Source organism: Saimiri boliviensis, chromosome 13 (assembly GCF_048565385.1).
Source record: "Saimiri boliviensis isolate mSaiBol1 chromosome 13, mSaiBol1.pri, whole genome shotgun sequence".
Taxonomy (NCBI): Eukaryota; Metazoa; Chordata; class Mammalia; order Primates; family Cebidae; genus Saimiri; species Saimiri boliviensis.
Window position 1 is genome coordinate 43,470,601 of NC_133461.1, and position 27,751 is coordinate 43,498,351.

The 27,751-nt window shown below is 36.9% G+C and overlaps 1 protein-coding gene across 32 annotated transcripts in view; it reads right to left on the reverse strand.

The window, feature by feature from the left end:
- The window catches only part of DTNA (dystrobrevin alpha), a 373,295-nt gene that overhangs the window by 196,748 nt on the left and 148,796 nt on the right, over positions 1-27,751 (reverse strand). For 28 of the 32 annotated variants that reach the window (XM_039463796.2, XM_039463794.2, XM_074383596.1 and 25 more), the window contains exon 2: positions 1,368-1,492. The exons of 1 other annotated variant lie outside the window; for it this stretch is intronic. The gene's annotated coding sequence lies outside the window, so the exon portion shown is untranslated. Of the gene's footprint in view, positions 1-1,367; positions 1,493-11,684; positions 11,807-27,751 lie in introns of all 32 variants that reach the window. 3 more of the 32 variants (XM_074383584.1, XM_074383586.1, XM_074383583.1) reach the window with 1 other exon arrangement.

Here is a 27,751-nt window from a genome sequence, read left to right on the forward strand (position 1 = left end):
CCAATAGGGTCAGTCCCTGTGGACCAAACAGAGGCAGGGCAGGGCAAGAAATGGCCCTGAAGCTAACAACAGGAACAGATGGGCACAAGTGGAAAATAAAAGGTTAAGAAAATAAGTTTTTCATTTTCATTTTTTTCTTCTAGAGTAACTGTTACACTAGGCAAATTGATTTACTGGTATTTTTGATGGGCACCAAGTTTAGCTTCTGGCAACTGCATTCAACACACATCTTGTAAATAAATAAAATTACCATTTGAGTTCTACATCCAATCTCAATAAACCAAATTTATACACCCATAAGTTTATGAAAGCATTATTCACCATTATTTTGAAGTTAATAAAAAGTATTAAGGAAGCATCCCTGCCTTTCAGATTAGATTTAGATTGTGGCCAATGCTCTGTCCACTGCATTATTTTATTGGAATTGTAAATAGGTATACGCTGGTGTTCTGAAGATCACCTTTCTTCAAATCACATAATAAAGCCACACTTTGAAAACCAGACTTAGGAGGAGGTGGAAAGCCACACAATACCCTCCAGATGACCACCACTCACTTTCTCCATTCCCCTCTATTCTGCTAAAAATGGCAATGGCATATATCAGACTAATATTAAAGCACCAGTCTGTAGGCTCTTGTCTTTTCTAGCACAGAAGGGTGATGACATATGATGATGTAAAATATATTTATTCATCCATTTTATAGCCAGACAAAACAAAGCTTAATGTGAGTGTTGTATTTGTTTAAATGTATGTAGCAGTTTAAAAATTTAGTGCACCTGCCCGTAACCATGCCCTACTTTTAATTCTAAGCAAAATTCCCCAATAAGCAGCATCTAAAATGGTATCCCTATCTCACACATAGATTTGTTAGTGACTAAACAACGATATCACCATCAAATTTTCATTCAGTTTATGCCATCAAAAATTTTGTCTCATTCTGGTTTATTACTCTGATATTAAATACATTTTACATTTTACAAATTATATAACCTTTAGAATAGAATGAAGTAGTATGGCATTTGCTTAATAAAAACCAGGAAGAGATGGTCAAGACAATCTCTATGTTATATAGTTCATAGTTCAGATGGTTTCTGATAATAATAATAATAACAATAAATAAACAACAGATACAGAGAGTCTTTCCTTGTCTGGAACTGCACTAAAGGTATGAAACTGTAAAGCATTAATAATATTTATTTAGCCATCTTGCTCTGCCTCATCAGCAGAGCCAGATGGCTAAATAAATATTATCAAACTATAATTTGATAATATTTAAATCCATTGTCTTTTCATGTAAAGGAGAGGAGTACTTTAAAGAGAAACAGTTCAATATTAATCTTAAGTTCTTTGTCTTAAACACACTCACCTAAAATTCAATGAAGGGACAGCATGAACTTTCCAAAACCATCTATATTCTTTGAAATGGCAGTTGATTATGGCACTTAAAGACTTCCCAAGCACTTCATTCAGGGATTGGTAAATCCTATTTATCTGCAATGAGAAAGTAGACTTTTATTTACCTAAGCAATTCACACTTCAATATTTATTACACAAACAGGAAGCCAGAATTGGCAGATCTAGAACATATAATATTTTATAAATCCCCTTATCCTCTATTAATAATGTATGCAATTTAGAACCTTGATTTTCATTTAGTATAAGAAATATTTATAATAATAGACATTTATGGTAGAAGTCATTTTACAGATAAGGACAATGACTCACAGAATGATGAAATGATCATCCAAGATTTAAAAGCTGGTTAATGATAGACAGTGGCCTGGAAACTTGGGTTCCTGATATAGCTCTATGGTTTTAGTTGATTAAAAAACCAGAAATAGGAAAACACAAAACTTTCTTTGTTTTCCAAATAGTTTTATGGAATATTATATTGCCATAATTTTTGCTAAAGCCAAGGAAAGTACTGCTAAGATCAGAGTCCTCAGACCCACATTTCCTCTAATGGTTTGAGCCTGAGTAGTCATAAGCAGATATCCTATAAGAGTGGACTACAGCAAAGTGGACTACAAAGGCAACCTAATGTTATTTAATAATCCATATGATTATATTGTACAGTAATAACATATACGTTATAAATATTTCACAAGATTGACTGTTAAAGTTTCTTAACTAAGCTTAATGATTTTATAAGCTTTTCCCTTCTGAGAAAGAGACAAACCCTAGACTGCCCACCCCAATGCCTGAGACTCCCGACCCTAGCCTGGGAGTGACCCAGGCACTACACTCATCATCTGCTCTCAGTCAGCCATCCTCAGTGTTCTCTTCCTCCTCACCCTTTCCTCTTTGCTTCTCTCTGTGAACACACTGGCAGGGTGTTACTATCCCAGGTGTCAGATGGCTTGAGGCAAAAATATTTGAAGCTTAGGAAATCTCATGTCAAGAATGAGGAAAAGTGTGGGGAGAAGGGACACAGTAAAGTAAAGGGGACAGGCATCTGGAGGCAGTGGGGGAAGAAAGGGAAGGGATGAAAGGAACCCAGCTCTGCACATTTGCTGGGTGATGGGTACCTTCTGCTTCTCACTCCCACCTAGCGCTTTCCTCTCCCAACCCAGGTTATCTAAATGACCATAATAATTACTTTAGTGGTCATGACTGGCTTCCGGCTTCCTATTATTTGAAGTACACAAAGAAAATTCCATAACAAAATCTTCCCCTTCCTCTTATCTCAGTCCTCAGACATGTTCATTATTAAATGAGGCCTCTTTATGATACAGCTTTGCTGTGTCTCCACCCAAATCTCATCTTGAATTGTAGTTCCCATGATTCCCACATATCATGGGAGAGGCTGAGTAGGAGATAACTGACTCCCAGGGGATGTTACCCCATGCTGTTCTTGTGATACTATAGGAGTTTTTTCCCCTTTGCTCGGCACTTCTCTCTCCTCCTGCCATGTGAAGTGTGTGTTTGCTTCCACTTCCACCATGACTGCAAGTTTCCTGAGGCCTCCCCAGTCATGTGGAACTGAGTCAATTATACCTCTTTCCTTTATAAATTACCCAGTCTCAGGGAGTTCTTTTCTAGTAGTGTGAGAATGAATGACCTAATACAATTTAATAGGATATAAAGAGATTTTCACTACACAATTAACCACTGTTCTGTGACATTCGTATCCAACAGTCTTTCCCTGCGCTGTGATTCTAGACACATACATGTGTTTGACATTCTTTGAATTAAATGTTTTATTACAACAGTAGTACTTTCAGATATGTCTTGTTTCTTAAAGCACATGCTATTATTTTTTTAAAAAATTGGAGTTGGAGTAGATTAGACCTATGCATCTGAGAATAAGTTATATATTACAATATTATTTCTCCTCATAAACACCACTCTCTAAGCCACAGCACCCAGAAATAAATGAAAATCTTATACAATCTCATGTAATATACTTTCACCTAAGGCTGTTATCTATGTGTATAATAAAGTGAGCACACATAGAGAAACTTATATCCAGCTCTATCTGGCGATGTAGAATCACTCAAGAAATCACTTGGTATTGTCCTACAGACCTCTTGGGATTTTCTTGCTGGTTGTTACTTGTGTTGTATTTGACAATTTTGGGAAGAATGATTTGCATATTTCTTTTTTTTTTGTCCAGGTCCAATGCGTTACTCCAGACTGCAAAAGATTTGGAGGGAGCCTAAACAATGCTCAGATAGAGACATTGTGTTAAAGTACCCCACAGGTGGTCCAGGTTGACATCTTGACCAGGATCTATGATTAATAAAAGTTACACCTTGGGTAGTATCCTGATCATAAGCCAGCTTTAGATTCTTCTGTTCCTCCTCCACAAAGAAGAAGCCCCATTTCACCCCATATATCACAGATGGTGATTAAAAGTAGTTAGTTGTTTAATCTGGAGGCAGATCCAACTCTTGGCTTCTATCCTGCATGGCAACTCCAGAGTATACAGAGCTAAATACTCTCAATTCTTTCTACTCTTTCTTTCACCCGAGGGTGGCAGCCTCCCAAGCCCTAGTGAATTAAAGGCATCAATCCTATTCTACTCTTCCTGCAGCCTACTGGACATGTGCAAAGCAAAATTCTCACAGGAACATTGGGTGGGAATAAAAATGATACCTTTCTCCTCTCTCCCTCTCCCTCTCTCTGAGACAAGGTCTTGCTCTCTCACTTATACTGGGTACAGTGGCATGATCATGGCTCACTGCAGCCTCAAACTCCCCAAACTCAAGCAATCTTCCTGAGTAGCTGGAACTGCAGGTGATCATCATCACACTAGGCTAATTTTTGTATTTTTTATAGAGATGAGGTTTTGCTCTGTTGCCCAGGCTGGTCTTGAACATCTGAGCTCAAACAATCCGCCTGCCTCAGACTCCCAAAGGCTGGGATTATAAGCATGAACCACTGTGCCTGGCCCTTTCTCTCTTAAATTCTTACTTAAAGGTCAGCTAACTTAAATTCTAGGTTGGCTAACTTGTAAGTAGAAATTAAAATTTAGTGTCATGTTATAAAATAAAAAAACAGTATCCTTTAGTAAGCTCCCAGAAAAGCTTTCAGCCAGGGTCTGTATTGGAGTTAGACCACAAAAGAAAGAAATATTTTACGTATTTTGAGTGCTGTATTTTAGGCATATAGTTTGGATGGAAGTTGCAGTAGGCACATTTTTGCTTAACATGAGAGCCCCCTCAAATAGAAGGACACAAAAACAGAACGGGCCACCTAAAAAGGTAGTGATCTTCACACTAATGATATTGATTTAAATATAAGTTCAATAATCATTTGTAGTGGTGGGATTTGGTAAAGCATACATGTTTATTACACATTTATTACAACTTATACACAAGTTGGGATATGTGGTGCCCTCAACCCAGATTCTGTGGGACCTAGTGAAATATTAGACTGGAGAAGAGTTAACATTCATGTTATTATCCCTATTTATGATCAGACTGATGTTCCTACCATAAATAGCACTCCGTTCTTACTCTCTATTGTTTATTTTGATATATTCCCCTGCACTGCCACTACCTGATATATTATCTATTCATCATCTCTTCACACCAGAATATAGCTCTGTAAAGGCAGGAACTTTGTTCATTGTTGTGCACCTGATGTTTAGAATGGTGGCTGGCACATAGTATGCCAGCAGTAATAATTCGCTGCATGAACAAACAAATGTATGAATGAATGTATATTTTTGGTTGTCACCAAATTTAAATCTATCGAGTTTGGATTTTTTTTTCTCACAAAGATTTGCAAGCTAGATTAAAGCTTCTAGATGATGATTTTATTTATATATACTTTAGAATAAACAAAGTAGCTTTAGATACAAGATGAACTAGCAGGAATGTAGTAAAAGAAAAATCCTATTACACTGTCTTATTTTAAAATTTGTCTTCTTTTTCTTATAAATATTTGGTTCAATTTCCTTTCACTTACCCCTGTAAATTTGCACGACATTAAAAAAATTTCATTGCAATCTGAAGAGCTCATAGATATTTTATTCACACTGAAAATATAAGGAATCCAAGCAGTAATTTAGCTACTTTCATTATTATTCAGGAATGGGCAGTCTATATATTAAAAGGAGGAAAAAAACAGTGCCCTCCGGGACTTCTTTTGAGGGTATGACTTTTGTCCAGTGGTTCTCAATCAAGGTGATTTTGCTCCCAGTGGATATATGACAATGTCTGGAGACATTTTTGGTTGTGCAGGGTGGGTATGTGCAACTGGCACCTAGTAGGTACAGGTCAGGATGGTGTTGAATACCCGAAAATTCACAGGACTATGGCGCCCCAACCCCCAACCAAATAATGAACCAGTCCAAAATGTTGATAGTACCCAGGCTGAGGAACACTGGTAGGTGGTCCGAGATCCTTTGAGTCCTAATACTATTTTATAATTTTACCACAGGCCCCATCCAGACCTCTGAAGTTGAACAAAGCAAGTCTAACTTCCCTTCCAAAGCTTTCTCCGACTCCATATACCATGTGAATTCCTTGTTGCACCTCCCAGCTGTGCTCTTAGACCCTCTCTATATTCCAGTCCCTAGTGCTGCCATACCACTCCTGGAAGTCCTTCATTGCAGCACCTGTTATTGTTTAAAATTACTGTGAATTTTCTTATCCCTTTATAAGAGTATGTGCAACTCTGGCCAGGGACTTATTGCCTGTTTCTTCATCATCTCTAGCACATAATCTTTAATGATGAATAGCAATCATCACTAAATGCTTGTTTGAATAAATGATTGATGGTGGAACAGTTAGCAAACATGAAGCTCATGTTTTCACATCTGGTTCTTGTACAGAGTTGCATTATATACTTACCCAAATAATTTCGCCAGATTATTCATTATCGGCCTAAGAACTTCAAAGTGGCTTAGAAAGCTGCAGTAAAATGGATTTGGAATCATGGCTCTTGGACTAAACCCAGAATCACCCCAGGCACAAGGATATTAAGTCAGAGTCAGGGAGAGGACTGCTGGGAAATGGGCCCTTTTGGACACTTAAAAGCTGGAAACAGAATTAGAGCTAGTGGACACTTAGGCATCCTCTCTATTTTAAGGACTTGCTCTTGTTGACACAGAGCTCAGTATGAAAGGCAGGAAGGTCTTACATGTCTTTCTCATAAAGGGTATAGCCTATTTCTTTAAGCCCCTAGAATAAAGAGACTATGGCTGTGAAGTTAAGTTGTTCACATTCAATGTGGTGCCTTTGTGGAAGGGCAAAATCACACAGTCAGGCGGGCTTCTCCCATGAGGGATTCTGGGTGCCAAGGACAGTGCCACTGAGACTGGCTGCATCCACTCCTATGCTGGCCAGCAACCTCATTTCTGTGAAGTTTTTAAATCTTTGGACACATAATCAGGGAAATTAATCTAATATCAGAAGGCGCTGCACATGTATAATTTGTTTCATCAACTCACAGCCCAGTGATTGCAGGAAGATGTGTATACTTCATAATTCTGGGTATCCATACAGGCCACTGCTGTGCCTTACTTTTCAGTTGACTACTTTAATACTTATCTCTGATAAAAATTAACAAGACAGCAAGAAGATATTTGAAAAGTATAAGATAGTAGCAGAGAATTTGGTTTTATTCTTGATATTTCATCAATAGACATGGATAAAAAGTTGTACCTTATAACTTAAAGAAAGATAAAGCAGAGAGAACAATATTTAGACAAAAGAGCTGTCAGAAGGAAACAATATATACATTCAGCAAAGAATGTAGAATTTTTCATGCCACAAAGCCAAAGACCTGCTGACATTCAGGAACACTGAAGAAATAATATGACAGCCTGCCTGTCAATATCAGTTCAGTTAGGTATCCAGTCAACTGTTTTAAAGGTGCTGAGAAAAGTGAAGGTGTTTTATAAAGGACTTCTCAGCTGTTTCTTGTGCAACCATTTTTTTTCTTTCTGAAGGACTGGCTCTGTGTATTTTTCTGTTGCATTATACTGCAAGGTTAAGACAGTTGCTTATAGAGATAATACTTGCATTTTTAAAAGGCAAGGTGGCTCATGCCTGCAATCCTAGCACTTTCAGAGGCCAAGGCAGGCAGATCACTTGAGCCCAGAAGCTCGAGACCAGCTTGGGCAACATGACAAAATCCTAATGTGATTAAGTTTACTTAATCACTAAACTTAAGTGTCTCAGATATTTTGTTGAGACAAAAGGAAAAAAAAGAAAAAAAAGAAAGAAAGAAAGAAAGAAAATTAGCTGGGCCTGGTGGTGCATACCTGTGGTCCCAGCTGCTTGAAAGGCTAAGGTGGGAGGATCACCTCAGCCCAGGAGGTGGCGGTTACAGTGAGCCAAGACCGTGCCACTGCACTCCACCCTGGGTGACAAAGTGAGACCGTCTCGAAAATACAAAACAGAACAAAACAAACAAACAAAAGAAATGTCAAAATAATTGGCCTATATACTAATATTTACTAAAAATCAAGTTTTATTAAAAATAGATCAAGAGACAAAAAGAAACATTTTTTTAAAAATCAAAGTAACTTTCTTTTTAGGAAATGTGAAAAATATGACAAATTGTGGAGAAAATTAGTATCACCCACATTCTACCCCATAGGAAATCCCTATGAAGATTTTATACATTTACTTCCAGTTATACACACACACAGAGGCATAAGTTTGTGCACATATACACACACCACACTATTTTTAAGGAAGTAGTTGAGGGACTGTAAACTATATATCATTTTGTATTTGTATTTGAAACTTTTTATGTCCTATTAGCAATCTATACCTATTTAGCATGAATACTTCCTCTGATTATGGCTATGAAATTATTTTTATTCAACTTGCTCATTAAAGGATATGATACATATGAAGATAGGAGACATCAGTAGTGACTGAATGCTCCTTTATTTTTTTTCATGTACTTTATACACACATTCACACAAAACACATGTCAGCTGCATTTCAGGGTAAAGCAGTAGTTGCTATTTTATTTTTATATTAAGGCTTGTTTTGTTGCAGAATTCTCTATTGTACAAAACTCAGGTACCCCAAAATATCAGAGTTGCTTTCTTAGAATACACTTTTAAAAGGAGTGATTATCTCATTTTGTATCTTTTAAAAAAATATAATTGAGAAACCAATGAGAGTCCCATTGTGTATTTACTTTCACAAGTAATCAGTAAATGTAATTATCTCAGGTTTTCTTAGAAGAAAATCTCCTTTTATGAATAGAAGTAGGGCAATATGCAACTAAAACCAAGTATAGATAAATGCCACCCCACAGTGATGATCTCATTAAACCTTTACATTCTCCATGTTGAAATTAATTCCAAGTAAGGCAGAAAGTTTCACATATTTTTGCTGATCAGGACAAAAAAAAATGTTTACCAAAGTGCAGTCTTTTGTCTCCTGCTTCTCATTACACTCACTAAATTGGCCAAAAAATGAATTAAATTGAATTTTGCTGGTTAAGTAAAAATGTATCAAAGTTTAGTCTAACTGGCTTTTAAAAAGCCAAATTTGTAATTACCTACAAGCAGGTATGCCAAAGAGTCTATTGAAATCTCTCTGATACTATGTGATCATGATTTTGCTCATAATTTCCATGCATTTATTTGTTAGAGAAGACCACTGAACACTTCTAAGAAACTAATGATACAGCGTAATCTGGTATAAGTGTGTCTGTTGATACTATGATGTAAAGTTCAATTAGAAAAGAAGAAAGGAAGAAAAAAATAAAGGAAGAAAAGATAAAACTTTATGAAACTAGATATAGAACAAAAAAAAGCAAAATAAAAAGAGATTTTATAGGATCTCTATCAGTTACATTAGTAACATGAAAAACAATGTGAACAGAGAGGAGAGAAAACGTTTGCATGCAGGGTACCATACTTCCCACAAATATTCTGAATTAAATTTGTACTAAGCATATGGAATTCCACATTTTTAAAACATCATTCTTCTCTAATATGCATTAAACCCCAATCATAAAGTCTGCTTTCATAAAAATGTGTATGCAAATGTAGCAGTTAGTTAGACACAATTTCATTGACAAACTCTTGGGCATGAAAATCAGAGTCTCAATATTTTGTTGTTGTTGTTGTTTGTAACGTATATCTTGTTTCCCTAAGGAAAAAAACACTTGTGTGCAAAATATGGGTGGTTGTCTTCTTAGACAAAGAGATATTTTTTCTGGAAATCATAAAAAGACAAAAGCATCTAATTCTGGGAAAGAATATTCAGGTCTTGCCCTTTAGGGGTGTATTTCTACCTTAACTGATGGCCTTGCCTTAGGAGCCACCCGAGGGTTACTGAGAGCCTGACTTAACATTTTCATCCGACTCTGAGGGGATGAGTATCTTTTTTATTTTTATTTTTTTAAAAAAAGAAGATAAAAGAGAAATCATTTAATTTGGTTCAAAAAATTGCCATGCTACTTTGGGGCTAAAAAATGTGATCCCATATCCTACATCACAGGTTTTAAAACTTTTTGTTCTGAAGACCCCAAGAGTTTTTGTTATGTTTGTTATACCTATCAATGTTTACCCTATTAGCAATGAAAACATATAAACTTTAAACATATTTATAAATTCACTGCTGATAAAACCCAAAGCTACTTGGCAAGTTAAAGGAAAGCTAAAGCTATTGATAGGTGTACTTGCCCTTGTATCTCTGTGATAGAGCAAGTTTGTCCCCCAGATACCTTCCACCTGCTTGTTTAGGCCACTTCCTCAAATCCTATTCTCACCATATAACCACACTGCCAGTTTGGAAGGCTGGTGTAGCAGAAACAAGACATATAGGCATTGTATAACCCAGCATTCAGGTTGCAGTTCCTTTTATCCCACTTGTATACTATTCTAAGTGCATTAACCAATCCCATCTTTCCCCTCTTGATTCTATGTTTAAAATTGATTTAATAAACCATGTCATTGAAGCATCTTAAAAGAACTGATGTATAAATTCATTTACATGACAATGACAAACCCATTACATGTGACATAAATCATATAGATTTTGAATAAAACAGAAATATTTTCTGAAACAAAATTTTGGCAATAAATTAAGCATGGTTTTACATTTTTTTGGAAATCTCCTAATGCCTGGCTTAACGGAAGATAGCCAGATTTACGTATCTGCTTCTGCATTTAATCTGTTGCAATGTTTTGGTTGGCAAATATGAAGAAACTCTAATCTCACAAAGATATGTAGTTTGAAATGGTAGAGCCTTTTCATAGTCTTTCAGATTATTATGGACAGTTTTCTTTGATAAAACAGTAAAATTCAACAAGCAATTATTCCTTAAAAATGGAATGTGGAATCTGAAACGTATCAATGAACTTCATTGAATCTATTACCATAAAATCCATTATCTGTGTCATACTTAATATAGTTTTAAAAAAATCTATATATAATTTTATAACAAAATGAACTGGTCATTTGGAAAATGTTGGCTCACCTAGTAAGGCAGATCTTTCAAATGTTGGTATTTTATTTTATTTATTTATTTATTTATTTATTTATTTATTTATTTATTTGAGATGGAGTTTCGCTCTTGTTACCCAGGCTGGAGTGCAATGGCGCGATCTCGGCTCACCGCAACCTCCGCTTCCTGGGTTCAAGCAATTCTCCTGCCTCAGCCTCCTGAGTAGCTGGGATTACAGATATTTTATTTTTTATAACAAAAAAATTACTTTTGTTAGTATCACCACAAGTCTCATCAGAAAGGTATTGAGAAGCTGTCAAACTTATAGTGGCAGATGCAGGCTTTTCAAAATTCTAATTTCTACTTGAAAGTTTGAATTTTATCTTTTTGTCAGAAATTTCTATCATTTGTTTTCTCTGAAGTGACAAGCTCACTTCATTCATTTTCAAAAAAATATTTGCTAAATACCCCTCCTGAAATAATCATAGCTTGTCTGCCCATTGTTCTTTCAAATAAAAATGTTCTATGACAGAACTGACTAGTTCCACTTGTACTTTGAACAACACTTGGAGATAACTATTGCACCTCAACATATTTCAAAAGGGCTTTATGTGTACTTCCATTTCCTTGCACTATTAAAAGGATGTGGCCTGGCACAGTGGCTCATGCCTGTAATTCCAACACTTTGGGAGGCCAAGGCAGGAGGATCGCTTGAGCCTGGGAGTTCAAGACCAGCCTGGGCATAGCAAGAGATACCAAGACCTTGTCTTTACAAAAAAAGAAAACATTAGCCAGGTGTGGTGGCACGCACCTGTATGTAGTTGCAGCTACTCAGGAAGCTAAGGCAGGAGGATTGCTTGAGCCCAGGGGGTCGAGGCTGCAGTGAGCCACAATCATGTCAATGAACTCCAGCTTGCGTGACAGACAGAGACCCTGTCTCAAAAAAATAAAAAATAAAAATAAATAGATAAAATGATGTCATTTACAGTCCCAAGACTTAATAACATGCTGTTGCTTACTTTGTTCTTCATCGGAAGTGCACGGGAGTGAAAAAACGTAACTACCAGCAGAGCTTGGTGCCACGGCCTTCAACCTCTAGTAATGAGGTTCCAGCAGTTTTACTTACTGTTACTTTTGCACCATTGCAATGGTGCAAAATGCCCACAGAGTGAATAAGGCGAGTAATATGTTAGAATTGTTATTAAAATAGTTTTTACCTCAAGAATCCCATGAAAGTGTCTTAATTTTGAGAACCACTGTCCTAAATGGAAGGAGATATATTAAAGTGGTCGAGACAAAACTCTGAGGTTGAACTCAAGCACCACAATATATGTCATGTAATATATACAGCCACCTTAATAAATCTCATCTCTTCGCTGATTTAATGTCTATGTATATGGGGCAAGTTACTTAATCACTCCAAGACCCATTTTTCACACGTCTAAAAGAGTTGCTCCTAAGGATTAGGAAGAACTAATAATGGAGTTTTTCCTCAGGGTTAAAGGAGATCACTTAGCACAGTGCCTGACAACTTTCAACTCAATAGATGTTAACTACCATTCCTAATATGTATATTATCATTTCTTATTCAGATCAAGAAGCAATGCTATGAGTAAATCATAATATCAACTGTGTGTTGGAATTTATCCTACCTAAATCCAAATTTTAGTTCTATGGTCCTTCCATGAGTACAAGCTACATGCAGATATGTTTTTCCTGCTGTATTAATATTGAGATTTTGTCCCTCATGTGTCAATTTTGCAAATCCTCGGGTAGTCAGTCATGATAGACGTTTCTCAGTCATTGGTTATGGGGGATAACTGAGAAATGGTATTTGACTGGGTCCCAGGATCGCCCAGTCCCTGATCTTCTTCCTGTCATATCATGTTTGGAATAATGGTGATGCTACAACCAGAAAGGTGGATCACAAGGAGTCACTGGGACCCCTTTTGCCTTCGGCCTAGAACAAACACTCAAGAGATGTCTTTCCTGGAACATTTTCTCATGCCCTAATTTGAGCCCTCCAGATTTTACCACTTTATGTGGAAAACTGAATTCAAGAAGATGGTCTTGAAAGTAAAGGGTGGGGTGTATGGGTATGTGCACTCTCACAAGCAAGCACTTGGCAATAAGCAAGCACCTGGCAGAGACTGAGTGAATGCTATACAACTCTAAGCTCATAGGGACATCTAGCTGACATAAATGATGGAACTAGGTAATTGTAAGTCAAAGAGACCAGTCACATTGTGCTTGCATATTCTACCCTAGTGAATATTTTTTTACTGTCTCTAATAAATATATTCTCTCTCATTTTCCTTGAAATCACAAGAGGCTTACTTGCTATGTTATTCTTTTTACCACCTTTGACCTGAGTACAAAAAGAAAAAAAAAAAAACCCGGTTCTTAACAGCAACAACAAAATGATGCAAGCTTGATAATAAGTAACACCTTCCATTTAATCTCAGTGTTAGAAAAATAGGGAGTGATAGTGACAGAGTTGAAGAGTGTGTGCCCTGTTTATAAAGAGAAGCCCGCCCCCCCCCAGTGCCACACAGAGGCGTGGGTACAGTGTGGTCACATCTTCCTATTTTCAAGGTCAGGGTGGAAATCCTGATATTTATGTAAAATTTTCCAATTTATGAATGTTGTCCCAAACTGGATAGCCCACACAAAACATGTTGGCAGGGTTTCCAAGCTGCCACATTTTTTATTTCTCCAAATATGTAACTGAATTTCCCTCCATCATCTCACTCACCATTATCCTCTGCACTTAACTCTGTCATCTCTCCTATTTTGGGGCAAAGAGAGGGGAACGGTGGATGGAGAGGTGTCTTTATCTCCCTCTAGTGGTAGAAACATGCCAAAACAACTAGCTGAATGCTCACTCATCCTGTTTATTGAAAACTTATCTATGTGAAATTCAACTTTCATCTCATTAAAATTAGCAAAACAGACTCCGGCTATTATGTGTGAGATGTGAACCACAAAGGAATTTTACTAGTAGTGAAGATTAGACTCTGGGGTTAAAAAAAAAGGCCAGAAAAATGGAGCAGGGAAATCAGCCCAAGAGGGGATTTAGAAGACTCAAGAACGCCAGACCTAGTCACCAGGAAAAGAGAAGAATCAAAAACTTGTAACAGAAAGAAGAAAAACATCAGTACATACTTCAGCTGGAAGGCTTACACTAAATTTTATGTGTAAAGTTGAGTATAATGTGAATGATTAATGTATCCATTAGCTAGAGCAGTATCAAGTACTGTTAATTTGATCCCTGTTTTAAGTATTTAATAGTATCTTAGCTCTTATTAATTAATGGAGAGCATATCATATTCTTTGTTTAGAAGCTTCACTTGGGGAAAGGGTTTTGAGGGTAGAGAATGGAATACATTTTGCAAATAAACAGAATTTCAACTAAGTCAGTAACACAGAGCTAATAAATGATACTGAGAAAGTTAAAAAATAGATATCATAATAGTTGTTGACAAAAAGAGCCAAACTCTGGAAAACATTTGAAAAGATAAATTTTGAGCCAAATATGAGTAGGCAATGGTCAGTGACACAGCCCGGTCTCCTGATAACATGTGCCCAAAGTAGTCAGGCTGCAGCTTAGTTTTATACATTTTAGGAAGACATACGACATTAATCAGTACATGTAAGGTGTACATTGGTTGGGTGAGGAAAAATGGTACAACTCAAAGCAGGGGTGGGGAGCTTCAAAGTCACAGGTAGATTCAAAGAATTTCCAATTGGCAATTGGTTGGAAGTGTTAAGTTATTGTCTAAAGACCTGTAATCAACACAAGGGAATGTCTGGGCTAAGATAAGGGGTTTTGGAGACCAAGGTTCTTATTGTGCAGATGAAGCCTCCAATAGTGGGCTTGGAGAGATTAGATTGTAAATGTTTCTTATCAGACTTAAAAAGGTGCCAGATTCTTAGTTGACTCTCTTCTGGATCAGAAAAAAGACTTAACAAAGGGAATGGGATTCTCTACAGAATGCAGATTTTCCCCACAAGTGATAGTTTTACAGGGCTATTTCAAAATGTGTCAAATAAATATATTTCAGAGTAAAATACTTTGATATCTTTCAGGGCTTGCTGTCTGTCAGGTGATGCTATTACTAGATAAGGCTGGAATTTGGTGACCTATTGCTACAAAAAGTTTTAAGATCTCTGTTTGAATGTTAATACTGGTCAGTTGTGCCTGAATTCCAAAGGGAGGAAAGTATAAGGAGGCACGTCTGACCCCCTCCCCCACTTTCTCTCATGACCTGAACTAGTTTTTCAGATTAACTTTGGAATACCCTTGGCTGAGAGCAGGGGTCCATTCAGATGGTTGGGGGCTTAGAATTTTATTTTTAGTTTACACAGCTTTGCTTCATTTGGATGCCCATGCTGTCTTAGAACACTGTACCCAAGTGTTATATGCCTGTAGTTCAAATGCCAACTTGCAAGCATAGTTCCCTCTCTTGTATACTCATTTCTTTGCCTTCTGCCCTCCTTGATACACTCAGATAATTTAAAGAACTGAAATACAATTGCTTTTAGAAGCTCAATACTTCATTATACTTTTGTTTGAAAACAGTTTTGAGTTGAGAGTATGTCAGCAAAAGCAACCAAAAGAATGTGGATGTTGTTACAAGGTCAGCTTTTCAGCAGCTGTAGGCAGCCAATACTGGCATTCTGTCAAACAGTCACCACTGGCAGCGGGGCCATTCATGGGCAATGAGTCAGCAGCTCTGACAGCACTAAATACGGTCACCGGTTAATGCACAAGATAACAGGCTCACACGCTCTTTCAGAAAGTGCTGGTGAGAGGAAATATTTTATTTTTCAGGTTTATTTAGAAGAAGATCAGGATAGGTTGTTAAAACCCAGATGTTAAATGAGTGTGTGTATGTGTTAGAATCTAGCATAAAATATTACATGCATGTATTTCTTCTGTAAAGGGAAACATGTTCAAACTGAAAGCTAAGATATCAGAAGCTAGGCATTTCAAATGAGATGTTGTTGCACAAAGAAGTGCCTGCCTTACAAATGGGCTGTCCAGTCCAGTAGTCATTAGCTACATGTGGCTACTGAGCAGTTGAAATGTGGCTGGCCCAAATTAAGATGTGCTGGAAGTGTAAAATCTATACTGGATTTCAAGTATATAGAACAACAAAAAAAAGAAAAAACCTCATTAATAACTTTGTATATTAGTTACATGCTGAAATGATAATAGTTTTGATATATTGGACTAAGTAAGATATATTGTTTAGATTAATTTCACCTGTTTCTTTTTTACTTTTTAAATGTGGCTACTAGAAAATTTACAATTACATATGTGGGTTGCATTCTGTTTCTATTGGATAGTACTATTTTAAAGGAAGATACTTGACATCATCTCCTTCCAGTCATAACACATACACATGTGCACACACACACATGTACAGTAAATGGATAGGAAGGTAGTCGGTGTTTTAAAAATGCAGCCTACAAAATTCCACTTAAGATGCTGATTTGAAGAGCCCAGTTCTCTAAGCTAGAAAGAACGGTGCAACATAGTGCATAGCACTGAAAAATATTCTACCCTGAAATGTCACTAGGCCTTAGCTCAGGGTCCAGGGGAGAAAGAGTGTTAGTCATATTTATTTAATTCTGGCCATTTTATTAAGAAAGAAAGGACCCTGTCAAATATGCTGAAAAATGCCACTCTCATAGAAGAACAAAATGAGCTCTGTAGAAATAAATTAGTATTGTTCTCTGGACTTTTCTCTTCTGTTTTAGACTTGTATGCTCTTAAGAATGCTTTGGTGGTGGTGATCAAGACAGTATTATAACATATTGGGCAACAAATTTGACTTAATAAGGATTTTGATAAAGGCCAGGTACAGTTTCTCACATTTGTAATCCCAGCACTTTGGTAGACCAAGGCAGGTGGATTGCTTGAGCTCATGAGTTTGAGACCAGCCTGGGCAACATGGCACAACCCCATCTTTACAAAAAAATACAAAACATTAGCCAGATATGGTGGCACATGCCTATGGTTCCAATTACTTGGGAGGCTGAGGCACGAGAATCACTTGGACCCAGGAGGTGGAGGTTGCAGTGAGCCGAGATCATGCCACTGCACTTCAGCTTGGATGATGGAGCCAGACCTTGTCTCAAAAAACAAACAAACAAAGAAACAAAAGGATTTTGATAAAAGTAAAATTTGGATACTAATTGGGCTGTTTAATCAACTACTGAAAGATTGTAATTTCTAGACTTGCCTGTGTTTTGTGCTTTGAGTCTGATTTGTCAGTGCTAGTAAATTATCCCACTAAATTCTGGCTAGTGTTGAGGGATTCCTAGTAGCCTTTCTCCTGTACCCTGCTTCATGCTCTTTCTTTTTTAGTTTCAGTGCTTGAATCAGCTGTATCAGTCAGCTTCTTTCATCTTCTTAGCCAATGTCTACTTTGAAGACTGGAGTTTTAGAGTCAAATAGATGCCAATTTGAGACTCTGAAGTCAGCCAGTTCTCCTGAAATTTCTCATTCATCCATTTTAACTATTGACTTTAATTTTTATGTGCAAAGCTGGAAAGCAAGCAGCTGAGCAGAGGTTTCATTAAGGGAGGCCAGGCCTTCCTGAATGATTGTCAAAAGGTGTATTCTAGTAATACAAAGATGGCAGTGTGTGTGTTTCCTGAACAAGTTGGAAGAAAGCGTAAAATTATTCAGATTCCTTTTCATTCAGAGCTAGGCAATGTCTTCCCTCATTCTCAAATACATAACCTAATTTTGTCCCTTGAATTCAGAAACTGGAATTCGGACAAACTTCTATTGGAGAATGGCTCACGGTGTTCCTCTAAAATCTCTGTTTAGTTGTCTTCTATCTTCTAAATGGAGAGAGATGTATGAAAAGTTTAGTGTACCCATTTAAATTTACACAAATATTTTAAAGAAAAATTATCTGGTTGGCATTCTAATGTTTTTAAGATATATTTTTGCTTTCTCACTAAAAAAGACATTGTGTTACAATACAAACATTTACATGATAAAAATAGATTACTTTTATCACTTCAAGTTAATTATTTTTCAACTCTTTCAGTTTGGACAATGAAAGCAAATTGACTGATTTATAACACATTGTGCTTTTTGAAAGTTTTTTTTTAAAAAAATTATTGACAAGTGTTTCTAAACGATACCAAAAATATGCCATATTTGGGAAATACACAAAAGCAAAAAAAGTTAAAGCAAGCTATGATAAGCTTTCAGTATCTTCAGAATAACAATCTTACATTATCTGATTCTAATGGTAGGGGTTAAAATGATGTTGATTAAGACTTTACAAATATGGATGGGTGAGGTGGCTCATGCCTGTAGTCCTAGCACTTTGGGAGTCTGAAGTGGGTGGATTGTCTGAGCTCAAGATTTTGAGACTATCCTGGGCAACATGGTGAAACTTTGTCTCTACTAAATACATAAAAAATTAGCCATGTGCAGTGGTGCGCACCTGTAGTCCCAGTTATTCAGAAGGCTGAGGCATGAGAATCACCTGAGCCTGAGAGGTGGAGGTTGCAGTGAGCTGAGATCGTGCCACTGCACTTTATCCTGTGTGACAGAACAAGACTCTGTCTCAAGAATAATAATAAAGACTATGCAAATATGAAAAGATTATGTAAATCGGACTACTGGACTATTAACTCCATTTCACTAGATTTTTAAATAACTGTATTTACTGTGTTTTAAAAGCATTTTAACATCTAACAATTATAATTTTCTCTTCTCTTTGTTTCAGTTTTTATAATCAAGAAACTTTAAATAAGGAATCCTGTATATTCTAAAAGTTTATGTGTTGTTAATGAAACTCTTTTGGAGAAACCTAACCAAAAAAAAAAAAAAAAAAAAAAAACACCATTGAAGCTTGTGACATCTGTGAAATGTGGGTTGGGAAACCTGACAGGGCTAGGAGGACTTCAATATGAGAGTAAAAAGCATTTTGGGACTGCTCCCTGACCTGGAAGTTCAGAAGGGAAAGGGTTAATGGTGATTGCCAGCTCATTTCAAGTCTTTTTAGCACCCTGTTCTCCAAAGGAGAAGAAAAAAACGACACAATTGTCAGAAATTTATGGTAAGAAGAATCCTTCTATTCTTCTAATTCCCAGCAAGACAACGTGCAGAAAATAAAATCCAAACTGTATAGCCAGCCTTCGCTGACTTAACCAAGATGAATCACTTTCATGAGTGGTTTATTTCACCTCTTCCAAGATTGACACCTGTGCGTAGTGTTTAGCAACACTAAAATCGGAAATAAAATTCATAACTGATACATGTCTAATTAAAGAGATAAAAGCCATGTAGAACTATAACTTTATAAAAGGGTCCTATAAACTACTTAAATTTGATAATAATATAAACCATCTTGTAATGCAAACCACAGAATTACTGCCAAGAACATAAAATATATTCACATAATTTGATTCTTTCATTTGCAGCAAGAGATGCAGTTGACAATAAAATATCACTCAGTGTGTGCACATGTGTGTAAACGTGTTTATGCATGTAAAACCTCCCCTTTGTGCTCATTTAAAAGGATAGAATGTGAAAGTTGACAAATTGGAGAATAGGTAAAGTGAAGAATTAATTTCTTTTTCTTTCTTTCTTTCTTTTTTTGGGGGGATGGAGTTTCACTCTTATTGCCCATGCTGGAGTGCAGTGGTGCGATGTTGGCTCACCACAACTTCTGCCTCCTGGGTTCAAGTGATTCTCCTGCCTCAGCCTCCTGAGTAGCTGGGATTACAGGCATGCACAACCACACCTGGCTAATTTTGTATTTTCAGTAGAGATGGGGTTTCTCTATGTTGGTCAGGCCAGTCTCAAACTCCCAGGTTCAGGTGATCCTCCTGACTTGGCCTCCTGAAGTGCTGGGATTACAGGTATGAGCCACTGTGCCTGGCCAACTTAATTTCTTTGTATATATGAACAATTAACTTTTCCTCAAGGTTTGTCTACTCCACAGCAGGGTTATGAGTCTCCTGAAGGGACTGGTTCATTCATATTCCAACAAAATAAAGGTTTTATTGTGCTCAAATACAGTGAGTTCTTTAGTGAAAACAATACTCGGGCAATCTAACTGCCAGGAATATTACTGTCTTACTAATTATTAGTAGCAAACCTAAGTACTTACAGAAAAGAGGACACAATTTAACATGAGAAGTTACCCTTTGGATTTTTTCTGTGATAAAAAGTGAAAACGCATGAGTAAACTGAAAGATACAAGGGTAAAATGCACAATAGTCTGCTTATCTATCTCAGAACTTTTCCTTTTCATTTAACAACAGCTAATATAAGTGAACACAATACTCAAACACTTGCTTAGTTGTGCCTTTAGCCACTGTTTCCTTTAGCAGATAAAGTTAAGCAAGTAGGATTCTTAGCATCTTTGAGCAGAGAAGTGGAGGTGGGAGGTGAGGGAGGAGGCCCTGGTGGGCTGGAATAGTCTAAATTACATCCTGGTGATGCTAATCTTCCCCTTACTCTAAAGTATCACCAATTATGCAATAGAGGAGGTAGTGAATATGCCCAATAACTGACCAGAGAAGGGCTTGAGTAGGTAGGCAGAGTATGGAAAGGTCACCTCTTGAACCTAGCAGTTTACTTACCTGTCTACTTAGATTGGGGTTTTCTTTTTGGTCTGATTTAATAATAGAATATCACATATTTCCTGCATATTATGGAATTCTTAAAAACTAGTTAGTAAAAGAATTCTTTAATATTATGATCCCTATTAAAAAAATTAGGTCAGGTACAGTGGCTCACTCCTTGACACTTTGGAAGGCTGAGGCAGGCGGATCACCTGAGGTCAGGTGTTCAGGATCAGCTTGGCCAAACATAGAGAAACCCTGTTTCTACTAAAGATACAAAGATTAGCCAGTTGTGGTGGCATATGCCTGTAATCCAACCTACTTGGGAGGCTGAGGCAGGAGAATCGCTTGAACCCAGGAGGCAGAGGTTGCAGTGAGCCAAGATCGTGCCACTGTGCTCCATTCTAGGCATCAGAGCAAACTCTGTCTCAAAAAAAAAAAAAATTCTTTACAGCTTTCACAGTCCACTTTCTGAATACGTACACAGTGGAACATAGATTATTCCACATGGAAGATAAGATATAAAATCTGTATTTGGATTCAGAGGTATGTTTTTAGAATGTACCCATAGGAGGTACGTCTTTAGAATGTTCCCAAGAGATTCACTTTCACAATTAAGCTTTGTTGCAGTTAGTATTAAAGGTACTCCCTGTGTTCTGAGTATACACTAGCAAGTACAGCATACTGACCAAGAGCATGGACTTACATCTGTTACTTATTTTCTCTAAAAGTGTTTCCTCATCTTTAATATAAGGGTAATAATAGAGCTTACTTAGAGTAATCTTGAGTTTTGATTTAGATAATGAATGTATTACACTTAGCACATGACTGCGACTCAGTAATTGGTAACTGCTCTAGGATTATTAACTAAGGTAAGGCATAGGGAAGTAACTACATTGAAATGGGATCACCGGGACATTTCTAAAGTGCTGTTGCTAAGGTGAAAATCTTCCTGCCATTTTGCAAAAGCTCTAACATATCAGCTATTTGAAAATGTCACTAATCCAGTGGGAAGAAAGTTGGCCAATGACAGAGAAAAAAATGAGTATGGTGACCAAGTGAATTACTGAGACCACCCAAGCCCTATCAATAAACACGCGGCTCCTTGGGGAGTCATCCCTGTCCCAAGGCTTCCTCTCATAAGAACACTCTGAATGTTGGCTTTAGTAAATTATCTGAAATGGATGACAAGAAAAACTCATCAAAACCTCTTGGGTAGATACAAGGAGGCTGAAGTGGGACAATGTATCTGAAGACATACACTGTATTGTGAGTCTCCAATTCAAAGCTGTTTGATATTTTAGCATGGATTCCTCAGTGGTAATTTTTATTTTTATTATTTATTTATTTATTTTGAGATGGAATCTCATTCTGTCATGCAGGCTGGAGTACAGTGGCACAATCTTGTTTCACTGCAATCTATCTCTGCCTCCTGTGTTCAAGTGATTCTCATGCCTCAGCCTTCAAGTAGCTGAGACCACAGGTGTGTGCCACCACACCACCACACCTGGCTCATTTTTGTATTTTTGGTAGAGACAGGGTTTTACCATGTTGATCAGGTGGGTCTCAAACTCCTGAACTCAAGTGATCCACTCACCTCAGCCTCCCAAAGTGCCGAAATTATAGGTGTGAGCCACTGTGCCTGGCCCTCAGTGGTATTTAAAAAAAAAATATTAAGTGTTTTTTTTTTTCTTGTTCTTTCTTTCAAATAAAGAATACATTGCAAAATTAAGCCTTAACTATAGTATTCACTGTAGAGAAAAGCAGAATTCAATTCTAGTATTCACTATGAATCACAGAATCTGCTAGAAGTTAGATTGGTGTGCCTAGGAAATGCAAAAACAATCAATAAAAATGTTAGCTATAAATCCAGGTAGAGGACTATAACCTGAAATACTAAAGGTGAGGCTGAATTTTATTTTTAGCAATCAACAGGTAGAAGCCTATTCATTTTTACCTTTTTTTGATTTCCCATGATTATGAAAATAAAAAGCATGAATAAATACATAGTACAGAGCTGATAGCATTTAATTTGTTAAATGAATGAAACAAACAAGGCCAGAGATGAGTCTTAGCAATGTTGATCTGACTCAAGCATATCCCATATTATTGAATGAGGACAGCTTAGGATTCAAAAAGTAAAAGTGGCTAGCATATAGAGTATGGCCATTAACATATTAAAAAATCAAAACTAAATAGTAATGACTAACAATTAAGCTAACACACATTTATTGAGTGTTTACCATGTCAAGCACCATGCTAATACTTTCCAAGTATTACCTTATTTTATCCTCATAGTAATCTTATTAGGAAGGTATTGCTAATAAGTAAATGATATCCTAAGTGCAATTGTACATTAACAAAATCTGACCATTTTTACAAAAACATTGTGTCTACACCTTAAATACCACTTGTGATTCTAGTTGTTACAGCTTACAAGATATATATGAAGTAACTAAGGAGAATAGGATGTAGCTGTATAAAGACAGACTACAAAATTATGGGGCATTCTGTTTGCAAGAAGAAGACGTAAAGTCTAGAAAGCTTTGAATGGTCTGGAAATCATGACAATGGGCTTATCCACAGGAAATCTATTGTTGTTTCAAGAGGTATGCATAAGGCCCGCAAAAGGATGTACTACTAATATTAGTAGGATTGGGTTGAAAATGAAAAATAATTTTTAAACATGCAAATGATTCATGGGTAGTGGAACAATAATAAATTACTAATGTACATGAAGAATTTGAGGTAAATTCTCAATCTGACAGTAAAAAGAACAACTATATTCTGTACTAACACATGTCCTGGTACTACTGTAATAGAAAAAGTATGGTTTTAGCAGGACCAAGGGTCTGATTGAATGCATTAATTTTATGTGATTTATTAATAACAGGACAGAACATCCCATTGCAGCAGTTTTGCTTTTTGAGTCTGTCTCTAAGCTCAATAAATGTTCACTGAATGCTAAGAGAGTGCCCAAAGGTGCCACAGGCTAAGGAAATGAATTTTCATTCTATTTTGAGGTAGAGATATTGGCTTAAAATTCAAAAGATGATTAAGAGTGTCTAAAAAGGAAAGGATCTAATTACCACCCTTACTATAAAAAGATTGTGTCTCAAAAGGAGAAGTAGGAACAAAGCAGGTGTTTACAAGTAGAAAAAAACACACAAACATGTACATGCGTACACACTCACACACTCACACATGTCTTTCACTATTAACAGTTGATTCATGTATCTGGAACTTCAGCCTTGAAATAAAATGAAGAGTTCCTCTGACTCAGGGTCTTTCTGCTTGTTGTTCTTATTTAGTGTTTTGGCAGTAAATCCAGATGCTTGGAAGGTCAACTTTTTGTCTTCAAACACTTGGCTTTCAGGAAGTGAGGATTTTCATCTTCTGTGCCAGGTGCCAGAAAGCAGTGTAATCAGAGATCTGCTTGGCTGATCTGTGCAACAGGGAAACTTGAAACAAATATAAGTTTTGGATAAGTCCTGTGTAAAGGACTTTATCCAAGATGTCAGGTCTCTTTTTTTGGTAGGTTGTGAACTACCAGTTTTGGAATAAGTGAAGTATGCAAATATCTGCCAGGAATTATAATTCACAGCTTGAAATTTGAAGGCAAATACATGTCATTTTTATACTATTATACTACATCTACATACAAACTGAAGTCAGAGCAATAAAGTGAATTTACAATTTCCTATGCTTTGGATCACGTATAGCATAATCTTGAAGTGAGGTGGCTATGTGACAGGAAAAAGCAATGGAAAATAAAAGAAATATTTTTAAATATTTTTGAAAAAAATTTGAAACAGAATGTAGGTAAAAACTAATCTGGAGTAGATATCAAAAAGAAAGTGAAGGATATCCCAATAGACATGAAATAAAAAAAGGTTATAAATATGTTTGGCAGAAACAACCAAAATTTTTTTCTATAAAAATCATAGTTCCCTCATTTTTTTCCCTCTAGAATGCAAATAAGCCATGAAATAATTTAATCCAATGACTTGTAGCTCAAAATAGTGCCTTTTGGATGAAAATTATTCAAATAAACTATTTAAAATTGCAACAACATTTAACACATGTAAATGCTATTGCCAGAAGAATCACAGGAATGAAGCTTCATCTTTAGGATGAGGGAGGGATCCTACCGGGAAGTATTTCACTGACTGCGGGTATAACGTCCCCACAGGAAATCTACCAGGCCCTCACGGCATTCTTACTTGTTCAATAGCAGCCATTTTGCAAATATATCAATCCCAAGATCATAATCTTCTTTTGTGCACATCATCTTAAAAGCTTACTTGTAAACATTGAAATAGCTCTCTCAGTACCTCTGGGAAATCACTATAATGTCCATTTTCAAGATGATAAATACAGACAGAGATAAATATGTAACCCAAGAACCAATGGGGAGAGAGAGGAGAGCAGAATGGAATGCAAGGACATCAAATTTCCAGTATTCTGTACACAGTGTTCTTATCTCCAAAAAAAATTCTAACGAAGACCTAGATCATTAGAATGGGCTATGAAAGAGCAGAACACTGGCTTCAAATAACAGTACTAGAATATTTGAATTACTTGCTAAAACATTAAATTGAAAAATGGAGAACCAACAGTACCACATTAGAAAAATATTAAAAGTTGTCCAAAATTTAATTTTTAACAAATATATATATATATATATATATATATATGTTTTTTTTTTTTTTTTTTTTTTTTTTTTTTTTTTGAGGCAGAGTTTCGCTCTGGTTACCCAAGCTGGAGTGCAATGGCGCGATCTCCGCTCACCGCAACCTCCGCCTCCTGGGTTCAGGCAATTCTCCTGCGTCAGCCTCCTGAGTAGCTGGGATTACAGGCACGCACCACCATGCCCAGCTAATTTTTTGTATTTTTAGTAGAGACGGGGTTTCACCATGTTGACCAGGATGGTCTCGATCTCTTAACCTCGTGATCCACCCAACTCGGCCTCCCAAAGTGCTGGGATTACAGGTGTGAGCCACTGCGCCCGGCCAACAAAAATATATTTTAAAGGTAAAATACGTGGGCATTTAAAAATACATTTGCAAACACACATGCACACACAATATTCTTCACTATGATTATGTAACTTACCTAGTCTCTTTATTGAAGACAAAGGGAAACAGAAATACAATGTAACTTGGAGCAAGTTTTGAAGAATAGCCTAAGTTTAAATACTTGCTATTTGTCTGATTTTTGAAAAATCTTGAGAGTTGGAACAAAGGTTCTAAAAGAATCTAAAGAAAGCAAAACTGTCTTGAAAGGTCTACTTTTAGTGGTAGCACAGTCATTTTAATGGCATCGCAAAAGAGAACAATAATGACAAATAGAGCCAGAGGAATTTATTGCTGTATATACCCAGCTACTCCAATTTCCCTTTATCTACAAAATGTATTTCAAATCCCTCTATCTGCTTTGCTTCCAACTTGTTTTAAATCACTACACTCGTTTAGGTATCCTATTTGGATGATTTCCAATAGCCTCCCTAGTTAGTCAAATTAACTGCTTCTACTCCTACCCCACCTCAACCCACTCGTCACAGAAAGCCAGAATGATCTTTTAAAACTAAAATATAATCACATCACCCCCTTTCCTTCCTTATACTTTTCACTGTGACTGGAAAAGACCAAAAGGCTAGACATACCATATAAACCATGCCTGATATAGCCCTTGACTATTTTTCTAGCCTCACTTCTGCCATTTACCACTCAGCCCCTCTAGGGTCTTGTAATTCTGGCCTTTTTCCAACTCCTTAAATGTATTAATCTCTTCCCAACTCAGATCCTTTGAACATGCTGTTTCCTCTTCCTGAAAAAGTCTGTCCACCACACAACTTTCTTTTGCTAACTCCTAGTCATCCTTTATATTTTAATGTTAATATTATTTCCTCAGAAAGACCTTCCCTGATTGCCAAACTAATTTAAATTCCCTACTGCTTTCTTTCCCAGCACCTATTTTCCTCTCATATATTTTCATTCATTCATGCATAGAGGTAGGCATGCATGAATTCCACAACTGTTGCTGAGCACCTACTGTGTACCAAGCACTGTTGTAAGTGCCAGAGAGGCATGGTCCAAGCTCTCCTGGAGCCTGCATTAACTAACAGTTTTAAAGATATACTTATTTGTGTATTGATTTGATGTCTTTTCTTTAAGACTGTCAGCTTTAAGATACAAAATCATGCAAAAGGCAGAGGTCAGAACTTGCTATATTTTCCACAATTCCTTAATGACAGAGTTAGCCCTCCCTAGAAGCCAGTCCAAAATAGGTGAGTGCTTTCCTCATTTTAGGACCACACTGGCTGTTCGCCTACATGCAGTGCTACTACATTTCCCAGACTCCTTTGCAGTAAAGTCATGTGATTAAATTGTAGCCAATGGGATGTGAACACAGGTGATTGAAGCTACTTCTAGGCCTGCTCCTGTAAAGTTGCCTGTGTGCCCTTCTGTGTCATTTTCATGCCTAGTGGTGGCTAGAATCTGAGGACTCTGTGGTCCAAGTGTTTGGCAGAGCTTTGAGATGAAATGGGCCTTGTTCTCTGAATCATCACATAGGGGAAAGCCACCTGCTGGTCAGGACTACCCATCCTGAACTGGTAGGTGAGACATTTCAGGATTTGTCATACCATCTAACTTTTATTATACGTGTGGCTTTTCTAATAACATTAAAATTTAGGGATCTTACCCAAAGTGGCTACCTGTGTGTTATTCTCATTTTGAATACTGGCACTAAAGAGGGGCCATTAGACAGTTACCCTTGTATTCACTCAAATGAAAATCGGGGGTCTATCTCACTTCCTCTCAGAAGTCTGTGAACCTCTTAAGAATAATAAAACTAGAAAGGTGCAGTGGCTCACACCTGTAATTCCAGCACTTTGGAAGGCTGAGGAGGGTGAATCACAAGGTCAACAGATCAAGACCATCCTGGCCAACATGGTGAAACCCTATCTCTATTAAAAATACAAAAATTAGCTGGGCATGGTGGAGAGAGCCTATACTGTCAGCTACTCAGGAGGCTGAGGCAGGAGAATTGCTTGAATCTGGGAGCCAGAAGTTGCAGTGAGCAGAGATAGTGCCATGCACTCCAGCCTGGTGACAGAGCGAGGCTCTGTCTCCAACAAAAATAAATAAATAAATAAAACTAGTAGCTTCAAATGAAGATTTGCGAAGAACAATAAATCACTTGAATATGTAGTTTGTGCTTTAAAAAATTTGTAGCACTATTTTTGATAGTTCCTATGTCATATTGCTT